The 14,970-nt window shown below is 38.3% G+C and overlaps 1 non-coding gene across 1 annotated transcript; it reads left to right on the forward strand.

Annotated features, from left to right (window-relative positions):
• Nucleotides 1–8,766: 8,766 nt before the first annotated feature.
• Nucleotides 8,767–8,902, forward strand: LOC126033248 (small nucleolar RNA SNORA70). The gene has a single exon (XR_007504365.1). It is a non-coding gene; the product is annotated as a small nucleolar RNA SNORA70 (small nucleolar RNA).
• The last annotated feature ends 6,068 nt before the right edge of the window (nt 8,903–14,970 follow it).

The raw sequence follows: 14,970 nt of genomic DNA on the forward strand, positions 1-14,970 counted from the left end.
AGAAAATGGGCGGAGTCCTTCTAGAGGCTCTAAATATCAATTTGAGAGAAGAAAGGGAAAAAAGGAAAAGAAACACCACAACAATACAAAAAGAAAAATCAAACAAAAAATCCAATAAGCACTACAGCAATAAAGACAAGCACCACACAATAACCACGGTCCTGAAATAAAAACAAAACAGAGCACCAAAAAAATGAAAACAACAACAATAACAAAACCAAAAAAATTATTTTGTGCTTTTTTTTCTGCATATGCACAGTAAATATTGGGGAAATTAGAAAGGGAATTACCTTGGCCTAAGAGATACAGGGTTTCTCCACCCTTAAAGTATACTGTCATGAGAATTACTACCTACTCCATACATATTCATTTACTCTCCCCTAGGTCCTTTTATGACATCTGGAAAACTTCTGCACTGTCATGGATGATAAAATCAGACCTCTGTATCTAGAGATCTTGGTCTTTGCACAGGTCAAACAATGGAGCCTATGATGAAGTCTTTATGGTTCTAAAAGTTCTGTTCCATCACTGTTGTTTTAATCTTCTTTAGTCTTCTGTAGTTGGTGGTCTTGGTTTTTGCACTGATCCTAGGAAGAAGTCTAGGATAGAATCTTTCATTATGTTTTCAGAGGACCTGTTCAGTTGCAGTTGTCTGTCAGAACTCTGGAATTAGAGATCTTGGCAACAACTATTCTTGATAAAACTCTCATCAAGATGGGAATGAAAGGAACCTTTCTTATATAGTCAAGACCATCTACCACAAGCCAATGGCAAATATTATTCTCCATAGAGATAAACTAAAAGCCTTTCCTCCAAAATCCAGTATGAGACAAAAATGCCCTCTCTCACCACCCCTATTCCACATAGTGCTGGAAGTTCTTGCCATAGAGATTAGGCAAGAAAAAGATATCAAGGGCATCCAGATAGGGCAGGAAGAAGTCAAGCTCTTAACTGTTGCAGATGACAGGATACTATATTTAGAAAACCCTAAAGAGTCTACCAAAAACTTCTAAAAACAAGAGACCTATATAGGGTCATATAGGAGTTCTGTATCATATAGGAGTTCTATTTCCAGTTTTTTAAGGAAGCTCTGTATTGTTTTCCATAAAGGCTGGACTAGATGGCATTTCCACCAGAAGTGAATGAGAATTCTTTTCTCTTCACATTTCCACCAAGAACTATTGTTCTTGTTCTTTGTGATATGTGCCAGTCTCTGTAGTGTGAAACAGTAGCTCGTTGTTTGGATTGGCATCTCCATTATGATGAATGATGTGGAGTATATTTTCATATGCCTTTTGGCTATTTGTATTTCTTCTTTGAGAAATTGTTCATTTATTTATTCTACCCATTTTATGATGGGGTTGGATTTTTTTTCTGTTAAGTTCTGTCAGTACCTTGTATATCTTAGCTATTAACCACTTATCTGATGAGTATTTGGTGAATATTTTCTCCCATTCTGTGGGTGGCTTTTGTAACTTCAGCAATATTTCCTTTGAAGTGCAGAAGCTTCTCAGCTTAATATAGTCCCATTTGTTTATCTCTGCTTCCACTTGTTTGGAGATGCCTTTAGTCTCAATATAATGGAGTGTTTTACCTACATGTTGTTTATATAATTATGGTTTTGGTCCTGATATCAAGATCTTTAATCCATTTGGATTTGTCCTTTGTGCATGGTGTTAGATGGAGGTCCGAGTTGGCTTTTTTCCAGTGGCTGACCAGTTGTCCCAACACCACTTGTTGAAGAGGCTTTCCTTGCTACATTTTGCATTTCTTGCCCCTTTATCAAAGATTTATGTCTGGGGGACATTTTCTGGATACTCAAGTCTATTCCACTGATCTGATGGTCTATCTTTATTACAATACCATGCTGTTTTATATGACTATAGCTTTGTAATATAATTTAAAGTTGGGGAAAGTGATATGTCCCATATTCCTTTCCTAAGGATTGCTCTAGCTATTCTCAGGTGTTTATTGTTCCAAATAAATTTTAGGAGTGTTTTTTCCACTTCTTTGAAGAATTTCAGGGGTATTCTAAGAGGGATTACATTGAACCTGTACATTACCTTGGGGAGTGTTGCCATTTTAATTATATGAATCCTCCCAGTCCATTAGCAGGGTATGTTGTCGCCATTTCTTGTGTGTCCTCTTTGATTTCTTGAAGCAGAATTTTGTAGTTTTCCTGATATAGGTCCTTCACCTTATTAGTTAAGTTGACTCTAAGGCAGGGGTCTCAAACTCGCAGCCCACAGGCCATTTGCGGCCCTCCGTACAACATTTTGTGGCCCGCGGCTGGCCTTCAAATATAGCAGTATTTGCGATTATTCGCTTACTGAATAATTGCAATAAAAATCGCATTAGTAAGATTTTTTTCTTACTAATGCAATTTTTATTGCGAATATTCTGTAAGCAAAAATACCTCATCCCGACTTTGGCTCCTGCGGCTCCCAGGTAAATTGAGTTTGAGACCCCTGCTCTAAGGTGTTTGTGTTTGTGTGATACTAATGTGAGCAGAATATGAACGTGGTTGTTATTTTAATGTCCTTTTCTTCTGTATCTTTATTAGTGTATAAGAAGACCATTGATTTTTGCATGTTAATTTTGTAGCCTGCCACTTTTTATATTAATCTATTGTTTCTAGAAGCTTTTTGATAATTTTTAAGATTTTCTAAATATAGTATCATGTCATCTACAAAAAGTGAGAGCTTGATTTCTTCCTACCCTATCTGGACCTTGATATCTTTTTCTTGCCTAATCGCTATGGCAAGAACTTTCAGCACTATATTGAATAGAAATGGTTAGAGAGAGCAGACTTGTCTTGTACCAGATTTTAGAGAAAAGGCTTTTAGTTTATCTCCATTGAGGATAATATTTGCCATTGGCTTGTGGTAGATGGCCTTGACTATATCGAGAAAAGTTTCTTTCATTCCCATCTTGATAGAGTTTTTATCAAGAATGGGTGTTGGCCCTTATCAAATGCTTTTTCTGCATCTATTGATATGATCATGGGTTTTTATTTTTATTTTTATTGATATGGTGTAGAATTTTAATTGATTTACATATGTTAAACCAGCCTTGCATTCCTGGAATGAATCCTACTTGGTCATGGTGTATGACCTTCTTGGTCTGGTTTTGGTATCAAGGTGATGTTAGCTTCATAAAAACTATTTGGGAGTGTTCCTGATTTTTTAATTTTCTGAAAGAGCCTGAAAAGGATTGGTAGTAATTCCTCTTGAAAGGTTTGAAAGAATTCATTAGTGAATTCATCTGGGCCTGGGCTTTTGTTTAGGGGGAACACTTTTTTTTTTTTTTTTTTTTTGGTTTTTGGGCCACACCCGGTAACGCTCAGGGGTTACTCCTGGCTATGCGCTCAGAAGTTGCTCCTGGCTTGGGAGACCATATGGGACACGGGGGAAATTGAACTGTGGTCTGTCCAAGGCTAGCGCAGGCAAAGAAGGCAAGGGAGGCACCTTACCTCTAGCGCCACCCCCAGCCCCTAAAAGGAACACTTTTGATTACCATTTTAATTTTATCAGGAGGGTTTGATCTGTTTATATATGCTAGATCATCCATGTTTAACTATGAAGGATTGTAAGAGTCCAAGAATTTATCCATTTATTCCAGTTTCTCATGTTTCATGGCATAGAGTTTCTCAAATTTGTCTCCAATTACCCTTTGAATCTCTGCAATATCTGTAGTGATCTCTCCATTTTTATTTCTAATCTGGTTTATTAAGTTTGTCTCTCTCTTTGTGAGTTTTGCTAGTGGTTTATAACTCTTGTTTATTTTTTCAAAGAACCAGCTTTTGCTTTCATTGATCTTTCATATTGTTTATTGATTTCCACTTCGTTTATTTGTGCTCTAAGCTTTGTTATTTCCTTCTGGAAATGGTTTCTTTTGTTGATCATTTTCTAATTTTAAAAGCTGTGTCATTAAGATTTTTATATTAGACTCCTTCCTCATTTCTGATGTGTGCTTGCAAAGCTATGAATTTTTCTCTTTGTACTGCTTTTGCTGTGTTCCACAAATTCTGACAATTTTTGACTTTATTGTCACTTGTTTCCAGGAATATTTTGATTTCCTCTTTGATTTCATCTCTGATCCACTGACTTTTAAATAGTGAGGTGTTTAATTTCCAGTTGTTAAAGTTTTTCTTCTGTGTCCCTTTGTGTTTCACTTTTCATTTCAGTGCCTTCTGATCTGAGATGGTAGCTTGTACAATTTCTGTCCTTTTGACTTTATGGAGATATGGTTTTTTCTTTTTTATTAATATCTTTATTTAAACACTTTGATTACAAACATGATTGTAGTTGGGTTCCAGTCATGTAAAGAACACCCCCCTTCACCAGTGCAGTATTCCCATCACAAATGTCCCAAATCTCCCTCCTCCCCACCCCACCCCCACTTGTACTCTAGACAGGCTTTCTACTTCCCTCATTTATTCACATTGTTATGATAGTTGTCAGTATAATTACTTCTCTAACTGCACTCACCATTCTTTGTGGTGAGCTTCATGTCATGAGCTGGACCTTCTAGCCCTCCTCTCTTTGTCTCTGAGAATTATTGCAAAAATATCTTTTATTTTTTGAAACCCATAGATGAGGGAGACTATTCTGCATATATTTTTCTCCCTCTGACTTATTTCACTCAGCATAATAGATTCCATGTACATCCATGTATAGGAAAATTTCATGACTTATGGGACAGTATGTGGTCTATCCTGGAGAATGACCCATGTGCATTGGAGAAGAATGTGTATCCAGCTTTCTTGGGATGGAGTGCCCTGTATATATCTACTAGTCCATTTTCTTCCATTTCTCTTTTCAGAGCTTTTATATTCTTGTTGAGTTTCATCCTGGTTGACCTATCAAGGGGTGTCAGGGCAGTGTTAAGGTCTCCCACTATTATTGTGTTGCAATTGATATCTTCTTTCAGATTTGTCAAGAATTGTGTTAAATACATTGCTGGTCTCTCACTGGGTGCATATGTGTCTGCTATTTCAGTTTGGAGTTTTCTGATTTCTGTCTTTGTGGTCTGTTCAGCTCTATCTATGCTTTTTTTGAGTTGTATGAACAACCTCCATATTTCTATTCTAAGCTCCTTATCTGAGAGGCTAATTAGGTGGTTGGCACTTTTAGGTTATCGGAGCTGCCATCTTTATTTTCTATATCTGGTGTTGGCTTGTGTTGTTCCCCCATCATTTTCATGTTTGCTGTGTGCTATTTTCTCTACATTTTGTGGTGGAGTGCATTTGCTAGTAGATGCACATGGCAGCAAAGTCTATTTATTAATTTTTCAATCAATAATCTATAAGCTGATTTGGTGCTTGCTATTTAGAATTATTTAATTCATAAACTTTTTCCTGACTTAAAAATATTGACACACCAAATTATTAAAAAGAAATATTACTTTTGTTTTTATGTTTTAAGAAAGTATGCCATTGATGTAAACTCATGTAATAGTTTAGGATGATAAAAAAAAAAATCTACAGATGACTGGCTGATAGAACCATGACCGGGCAGTATGTATTCTGGGACCTACAAGAAAGCCCTAGTCTAGGGTCTGTTCTACGTCCAGCATAACAAACATGACCTCCAATGCCAGAGTCCTGACTGAGGCAATTGCAACTGAATGGGTCTTCTTGAATCAACAAACGACAATATCCCAGACTCCAATATCCCAGACTCCATCCGAGCTTCAGTGCAAGGGCCAAGACCACTAACCACAGAAGACAGATTAAAATGACATTGAGGAAACAGAACTTCTAAAATCGCAAAGAAAGTCATCATCATAAGTTCCACTCCTTGACCTGTGCACAGCTGAGACCCTAGATTTAGAGGTCTGTCTTTATCATACAGATCGGAGCAGAAGTCTTCCATACGGCACAAAAACACCAAGGGGAGAGTAAATGAACGTGAAAGAAGTCTATAGATAATCCCATGACAATATATTCCAAGGGTAGGGAAACCCTGTCTCTCTTAGGCCAAGGGGATTCCCATTTCGGATGACCCCAATGTTTACTGTGCCTATGCGGGGGCAGGGGGAGAGACAAAAACACTAAATAATCCTTTTTTTTTTCTTTTTAATTTTTAATTTTTTATTTTTTATCTAGTTTTGATCGAATTCTTTGTTTTAGGGTAAATATTGAAGTAGTTGTCCATTTTTTAATTATATATTTAATTTTTCTTTCTTCTTTCCTCTTCTTCCTCCTTGTGCCTTGTCATATTTCCTATCTCAAGACCATGGCAACAATGTGGTACATATTTTTATGGCTGTAGTGCTCACGAATATCTTATTTGATTCCTCTTTTTGAACTGCTGTGGTGTCTCACCTTCTTCTTTTCCCCATCGTCTCTCAAACCAAGGATGAGAGCCTCTAGAATGACTCTGCTCATAGTCGGTGTAGTCGATTTTTACCCCATTATATTACCTTTCTCTTCCTCAAACAAATCCACATAACTTGATCTTTCTAGCCCCGCCTCCCAATTAGAGGGGGCAGTAATGGAGTCACCAAGACCAAACAGTTATAAGACCACTAAGTAATTAACTAGACACAGAGGGACCACGAATTCTAGCAGCCCCTGGGGGGAAGAGTGGAGGATATGGGAGGCAGGATGGGAGCGGTTGTGGGAGGACAATTCGGTGGTGGGAATTCCCCTGATTCAATGTAAATATGTACCTGGAATATTACTGTGAATGATATGTAAGCCACCACAATTAAAATAAAAATTATGTTTAAAAAATTGCATAAACATTAATTTGAAGTTATATTTGGAGACTTGTAAAAACTGAGAATTGTTTAGTAACTAGAGAAATGTAAATAGAAACTTGATCAGAAAAGAAGATAAAAAGACATAATTCATTTTATTAATAATAGGAGGTAGTAGTTATGGAATGACTTTAGTCACCATTCTACACCCCTAATGAATTAACAGAATCAGCCACTTGTCATCAATTCATATTAGCTACACAAAACAGTGCCATAAGGCCAGAGTGATAGCACAGCAGTAGGCTGTTTGCCTTGCACATGGCCACCTGGGACGAACCAGGGTTCGACTTTGGCATTCCATATGGCCCCCTAGTCCTGCCAGGAGCAATTTCTGAGCACAAAGCCCAGAGTAATCCCTAAGCACCATTGCGTGTGGCTCAAAAAACAAAATAAATAAATAAACCTTTAAAAAATAAAAAACAGAGAAAGCCAGATATGTAGCTCTTATAGAAAGTATACAAAACCACCTATGAGAACTTTTTTCCATAAAAGTTAAATCTGAAACTAAACAAAATTTAGAGTTTCATTGTAGATACCAATTCACAACACAGAAACACATTGAATAAAATCACAAAAATAATACCACAAACAACAAAATCATACAAATGACGAATTTTTAAAATTAATTTAATAGGAGATAAGATATAAAGAAAGAGAACCTACAGTTTAAAAGAGATACATGGGATGTATGTGGCAGTAATTCAAACTGTAAAAGAAAACATGAAATTTTTAACAACTGACACAATTTTTCAAACATTTTTTACTTCCAGATAAAGATTATTTTTAATTTCTTATATTTTATAAATACATAGCAAAATATTATAAATGAAACAATCTAATACCTTGAATATATTTCAAAGTATCTTTGATGAGAGCAAAAATTGACCAAAAGTTGCTCATTGTTGAAGCCTTCCAAGAGGTATATAAAAGCTCTTACATTATATTATATTATCTTTTCTGTATGCTTGAAAATTTCAATAATCAAACTTCTTTAACTAAAAAAAATTCTTTTTTGTTTTTGTTTTAGAGGCACATCTGACTGTGCTTAGGGTTTATTCCTGACTCTCTTCTCAGAGATCATCCCTGGCATTGCTCAATGGAGTCAGATATTGGACCTGTGTTAGCTTCATGAAAGGTTAGCATACTTCCTGTTGCATTATTGCTTCAGCCCTTAATTAAAAATTCTAAGGTTAAGATGTTTTGGAAGATTTCTTCCTAACTTCTTAGATCTATTTAAAGAAAATGGTTTTAGAAAGTTTGAATGCTTCCACATAATGGTTCACTAAATGTCTGGGAACTTGCTTTTAGGGCCTCTTTCTATGATTTTAAACAAGAAAAAGAATAGCAGTCATAAACCATAGAAACATATTTAAAAGTGAGTTCATAGTTCAAATAAAAGCTGTAATTTAGAGAAAGGAGTCAGCAGATACCCTTAGCTTTCAAACTGGTTTTGAAATGATCATGTATAGCAACCCAGCACAAACATATAATCTTTGGCCAAGATAAATGGATGTTCTAGTGGACAATGACCATGTAGAATTTGTCATCTCCTCAAGTAATTTCCTGGATTGCACCATTTTACCATATCCTTCCTTCAGGGACATTGTTTCCTTTTCTGCATTTTGATTTCTCCACCACCCACCAACTTGAACCAATGAAAAAGAAAAGTCTTTCCTGATAGTTATTTAAACTTATTACTGCAAAAATTACCTTGTGTACATAATACATTGGAGTATCATAATACTTCTTGCCAACCTCATTTATCAATTAAGTCTTCATTTCAGTGAAACCAAACTGACTTAGTTCTTCCCAAAGCTGAAAATAGCTCCTGTACTCAAAGTTCTTACCAAAGCAGTATGTGCTTGTTTGCTTTTAATCAAAACTCAACATAAAGTGATCCTCAAGTGTGTATTTAACTTTCAGTCAATGACCATATTGTAGCTTTTCAATTTCTCCCATTTCATTAAGTATATAGAGAATTCCTTAACAATTATAGGTGTTGTGCAGCCAAGTAAGCTGACCATGCTGTTTATCTCATAGGACCCAGTTTGCAGTAACTACACACAGCAAACAGCCTCTCAATAGTGTATACAGACTGTGCCTGAATGGGCTGTAATGAAGGTCCTTGGAGAAAGTCTTTTGCAGTAGACATTCTTTTCTTTATTGGCCCAAATCTCAGGCTCTGAACAGGTATGAGGGGAGCCTTTGGAAAGTCCCATGCATGGTGTCCAGAGTTCATATTGGCCAAATCATCATGTCCATTAGCACCAAACTGAAGAGCAAGGAATCTGTGATTGAGGCTCAGCACCAAGTCAAGTTCAAGTTTCCTGGGGGCTAGAAGATCCACATCTCCAAGAAGATGGGTTTTACCAAGTTTAATGCAGATGAGTTTGAAAACATGGAGGCAGAGAAGTGGCTTATCCCAGATGGCTATGGGGTCAAATGCATCCTGAAACATGGGCTTGTAAACAAATGGCAAGCACTGCACTCCCGAGAGCTTTGGAGCTGTGCCTCCAGTCTCTGCTTCCTACTCCAGCACTCACCATCCTATCCCACACGTCACAATATTTCCTGCTTCTTAAACAAAAATAAATAAAAATAAAAGAGATGGCTTTTGAAGACTAGAAAAAAATGTGTAAAAACACAAGTTATTCTAAAGGAAGGGATAGGGTCACATATCCTCCTGAGGTAGAGCTCCTAGATTATAAAACTTTCCACAATCATAAACAGAACACCCCTCCTTCACCAGTGCAACAGCTCACCACTAATGCCCCCTCCCTCTTTCCCAACCCTTGGCTGTATTTTATACTCCTCTGGCTCATTAAGATTGCCATGATAGTTGTGAGTGTAGTTATTTCCCTAACTTCTGTTTATGATTGAAACCCAACTTCAATCATGCTTACAATCCTGGTGCTAAAATAAAGATTTTATATTTAAAAAAAGAAATGCTACTCCCCCAAAAAATAAAATCTTAATGCACTGGAATTCTATAGTAGTTAGAGCACTTATTCAAGTTCAGGTTCGGGCCTCTGGCAGTATATGGTCCTCCAGCACTGCCAGAAGTGATCCCTGAGTGCTGAGCCAGGGATAAGTCTTAACCACTTCTAGGTATGGTCTGACCCTCCCCCACAATCTCAGCAATTTGGTTCCGACTGACCAATGTGTGACAAGGTATTCAACATTCCCACAGATGGTACATTATCTTTTCTTTAGACATCAATTATTATTTTTCCTATCTGGATATCCAAAGTAGAAATATGGATGTCTACTCCCAAATTCTATTGTAATCTATATACCCACCAATAATGAACATTTAATATTCATCTTAATAAAATTTATGTATTTATTCCTAATAAAAATGCCACAAAGTAATGTAAATTTTCTTTTTCTTTCATTTTGATGCATGTCTTTTTAATGATTTGAAAATATGACTTTCGAGGGAGGGACTTCAGAGCATAAAAACCGGCTATCGGGGCCGGGAAAGTGGCGCTAGAGATAAGGTGTCTGCCTTGTAAGCGCTACCAAGGAATGGACCGCGGTTCGATCCCCCGGTGTCCCATATGGTCCCCCCAAGCCAGGGGCGATTTCTGAGCACATAGCCAGGAGTAACCCCTGAGCGTCAAACGGGTGTGGCCCAAAAACCAAAAAAAAAAAAAAAAAAAAAAAAAACCGGCTATCCTTTGCAAAAGCTGGCTCCCTGTGTGTGACACCAGGCGGGGAAAATCCGCGAAAGTACACCGGCCCAGTGGGGCTCAGCTGTGAAAGACTGTGAGTGTGACCTGTCTATGTCTGTCTACTGTCCTCTTGCGTGAAACTCTTGCGAGTGGGACAAAAAGAGCCTCCAGAAACCTCGCTCGCCCAGACGCCATTTTCAGGGAGGGACTTCAGAGCATAAAAACCGGCTATCCTTTGCAAAAGCTGGCTCCCTGTGTGTGACACCAGGCGGGGAAAATCCGCGAAAGTACACCGGCCCAGTGGGGCTCAGCTGTGAAAGACTGTGAGTGTGACCTGTCTATGTCTGTCTACTGTCCTCTTGCGTGAAACTCTTGCGAGTGGGGCAAAAAGAGCCTCCAGAAACCTCGCTCGCCCAGACGCCATTTTAAAGGGAGGGACTTCAGAGCATAAAAACCGGCTATCCATTGCAAAAGCTGGCTCCCTGTGTGTGACACCAGGCGGGGAAAATCCGCGAAAGTACACCGGCCCAGTGGGGCTCAGCTGTGAAAGACTGTGAGTGTGACCTGTCTATGTCTGTCTACTGTCCTCTTGCGTGAAACTCTTGCGAGTGGGGCAAAAAGAGGCTCAGAGGAGCACGGCCGCTCCGCTTCGCTACGCGGCTGTGCACTCTTTCTAAGGAAAGAACTCCATTGCAACAAGAAGGAAAAATCACACTAAGAACGGCGCTATATCACAGAAGCAAACATTTCTCTCTGGACTGTCTTCTCTGTTACATGCTCGGGCCTAAGATTTGACCCAGTGTGAGGCTTCATCCACGGAGGACTCCCCTCCCTTAGAGGCAAGTCAGCCCATCCAGAAAGGGAGGAGCCAGAGGAGTGTGCTGCCTACATCATATAGACAATGAATACCACTACAACACGTAGAAAAACCCACAATACAAATGTGACAATGGGGAAACAGCGCAGGCCAGCATCAGACATAGAGAATGAAGATGACAATTCTGAGGACCAGATAATGACTGAACAACTAATCAACCTCTCAGATAAGGACTTTAGACTAGCAATATGGAAGGTGCTCAACAGACTCCAAGAAACCATGGATCGAGTTGAACAGAACACTAATAAGAACCAAGAAAATATGAAGGCAGAAATGACAAAACTCCAAACTGAAATAACATGTCAACTAACAGGCCTGAAAAACTCAGTAAACGAAGTGAATGACAAAATGGATAAGCTCTGGGACAGGGTATCAGAAGCTGAGAATAGACTTGGTGCTGTGGAAGATGAGATACATAACAATTCCATACAGCAGGAGAGATTGGACAAAAAACTTAAAGCAAATGAGCAGACAATGGAAAAATTAGTCAAAGAATGGGAACAGACGAAAATAGAAGTCTATGATAAGATCAACAGAAACAACTTAAGAATCATTGGAGTCCCAGAGACCCAGGAAGAAAATTTCCAGGAAGAATCAATGGTCAAGAACATCATTAAAGAGAAACTTCCAGAGCTAAAGAATATATGTGATCAAATCCTGCATGCCCGAAGAGTACCAACCAAAAGAGACCCCAGAAAAACCACCCCAAGACACATCCTAGTCACAATGACAAATCCCACAGATAGAGACAGAATTCTGAAAACAGCAAGATCAAAAGGGGAAATCATGTTCAAGCAAGCTTCCCTGAGATTTACAGCAGACCTGTCACCAGAAACGCTCAATGCCAGAAAGCAGTGGTGGGATATTGTGAAAAGACTGAATGAAATGAATGCTTCACCCAGAATACTATACCCAGCAAAACTCACTTTCCGGTTTGATGGAAGAATACATGGTTTCACAGACAAAAAACAGCTCAGAAACTTCACAGACACAAAACCAGTCTTAAGAGAAAAACTGAAAGACCTAATCTAAGACAAGACTACCCAAAAGACACACCAAATTTTGAAATAAAGATGGCGTTAAATCCCAGGACAATTCTTTCTCTCAACGTCAATGGACTAAATGCACCAGTTAAGAGACACAGAGTGGCTAAATGGATCAAAAAACTCAATCCAACCTTCTGCTGCCTACAAGAAACGCACCTGAATAGTCAGAACAAACATAGACTCAAAATAAAAGGCTGGAGAAAAGTTATCCAAGCAAACAACACCCATAAAAAAGCTGGAGTGGCCATACTAATATCAGATAATGCAAACTTTATACTCAGGAAGGTTGTAAGGGACAAAGACGGACATTTTATATTAATCAAGGGGTACGTAGAGCAGGAAGAATTCACTCTCCTAAACATATATGCACCGAATGAGGGGCCAGCAAAATATTTAATACAACTGCTGACAAATCTGAAAAATAATATCAACAACAACACAATAATTGTGGGGGACCTAAACACGGCTTTGTCAACACTGGACAGGTCAACCAGACTGAAACCCAACAAGAATATACTAGACCTGAGGAGAGAAATGGAAGAAAGAGGCCTAGTGGATATATATAGGACACTCCATCCCCAGAAACCTGGATACACATTCTTCTCCAATGTACATGGTACATTCTCCAGAATAGACTACATGCTGGCACATAAAACATACCTCCATAAGATCAAGAGGATAGAAATTTTGCAGACTACCTTCGCTGACCACAAGGCTCTGAAATTATTTGTGAACTCCAAAGGGACTCAGAAGAAACACTTTAACACCTGGAAGTTAAACAGCCTCATGCTCAATAACCAGTGGGTCCGAGATGAAATCAAGGAGGAAATAAAAAGGTTCCTGGAAACAAATGACAATAAAGACACAAACTCTCAGAACTTATGGGACACAGCAAAAGCAGTACTGAGAGGAAAATTTATAGCTTTGCAAGCACACATCAGGAAGGAAGAAGGAGCTTACCTGAGTAGCTTAATGACACAGCTAATAGAACTAGAAAATGCTCAACAAAAGGACCCAAGAACAGGAAGACAGAAGGAAATAACAAAGCTGAGAGCAGAAATCAACGAAGTGGAAACTCAAAAAACAATCCGAAAGATCAACGAAAGCAGAAGTTGGTTCTTTGAAAAAATAAACAAGATTGATAGACCACTGGCAAACCTAACAAAGAAAGAGAGAGAGAGAAACTTGATAACTCGTATCAGGAATGAAAAAGGAGAGATCACTACTGATATGACAGAGATTCAAAGGGTAATCAGAAACTACTTTGAAAAACTCTATGCCACTAAAAATGAGAACCTGGAAGAAATGGATAAATTCTTGGACTCTTATAATCTTCCACGGTTGAAAGAAGAGGATGTAGCATATCTAAACACCCCCATCACCATTGATGAAATTAAAACAGTAATCAAATGTCTGCCGAAAAACAAAAGCCCAGGTCCAGATGGATTCACTAATGAATTCTATCAAACTTTCCAAGAGGAACTACTGCCAATCTTGGCAAGACTCTTTCATGAAATTGAACAAACAGAAACACTTCCAAATAGCTTTTATGAAGCCAACATCACCTTGATACCTAAACCAGACAGAGACGCTACCAAAAAAGAAAATTACAGACCAATATCACTGATGAATGCAGATGCAAAGATCCTCAACAAAATCCTGGCAAATAGGATTCAATGCCTCATTAAGAAGATCATCCACTACGATCAAGTAGGTTTCATCCCAGGAATGCAAGGCTGGTTTAACATCCGTAAATCTATCAACATAATACACAACATCAATAACAAGAAAAATAAAAACCACATGATCATATCAATAGATGCAGAGAAAGCATTTGATAAGGTCCAACACCCATTCTTGATCAAAACTCTCAGCAAGATGGGAATGGAGGGAACCTTTCTCAATATAGTGAAGGCCATCTACCACAAGCCAGTGGCAAATATTATCCTCAATGGAGAAAAACTGAAAGCCTTCCCTCTAAATTCTGGCACAAGACAAGGCTGTCCTCTCTCACCACTCCTATTCAACATAGCACTGGAAGTACTTGCTATAGCGATTAGGCAAGAAAAGGATATCAAGGGAATCCAGATAGGAAAGGAAGAAGTCAAGCTCTCACTGTTTGCAGATGACATGATACTCTACTTAGAAAACCCTAAAGACTCTATCAAAAAGCTTCTAGAAACAATAGACTCATATAGCAAGGTGGCAGGCTACAAAATTAACACACAAAAATCAATGGCCTTTCTATACACCAACAGTAATAAAGAAGAAATGGACATTAAGAAAACAACCCCATTCACAATAGTACCACACAAACTCAAATATCTTGGAATCAACTTGACTAAATATGTGAAGGACCTATACAAAGAAAACTATAAAACTCTGCTCCAAGAAATAAGAGAGGACACACGGAAATGGAAACACATACCCTGCTCATGGATTGGCAGGATTAACATCATCAAAATGTCAATACTCCCCAAGGCATTATACAGATTTAATGCCATCCCTCTAAAGATACCCATGACATTCTTCAAAGAAGTGGATCAGACACTTTTGAAATTCATTTGGAACAATAAACACCCTCGAATAGCTAAAGCAATCATTGGGA

Source organism: Suncus etruscus, chromosome 16 (genome assembly GCF_024139225.1).
Source record: "Suncus etruscus isolate mSunEtr1 chromosome 16, mSunEtr1.pri.cur, whole genome shotgun sequence".
NCBI classification, from domain to species: domain Eukaryota; kingdom Metazoa; phylum Chordata; class Mammalia; order Eulipotyphla; family Soricidae; genus Suncus; species Suncus etruscus.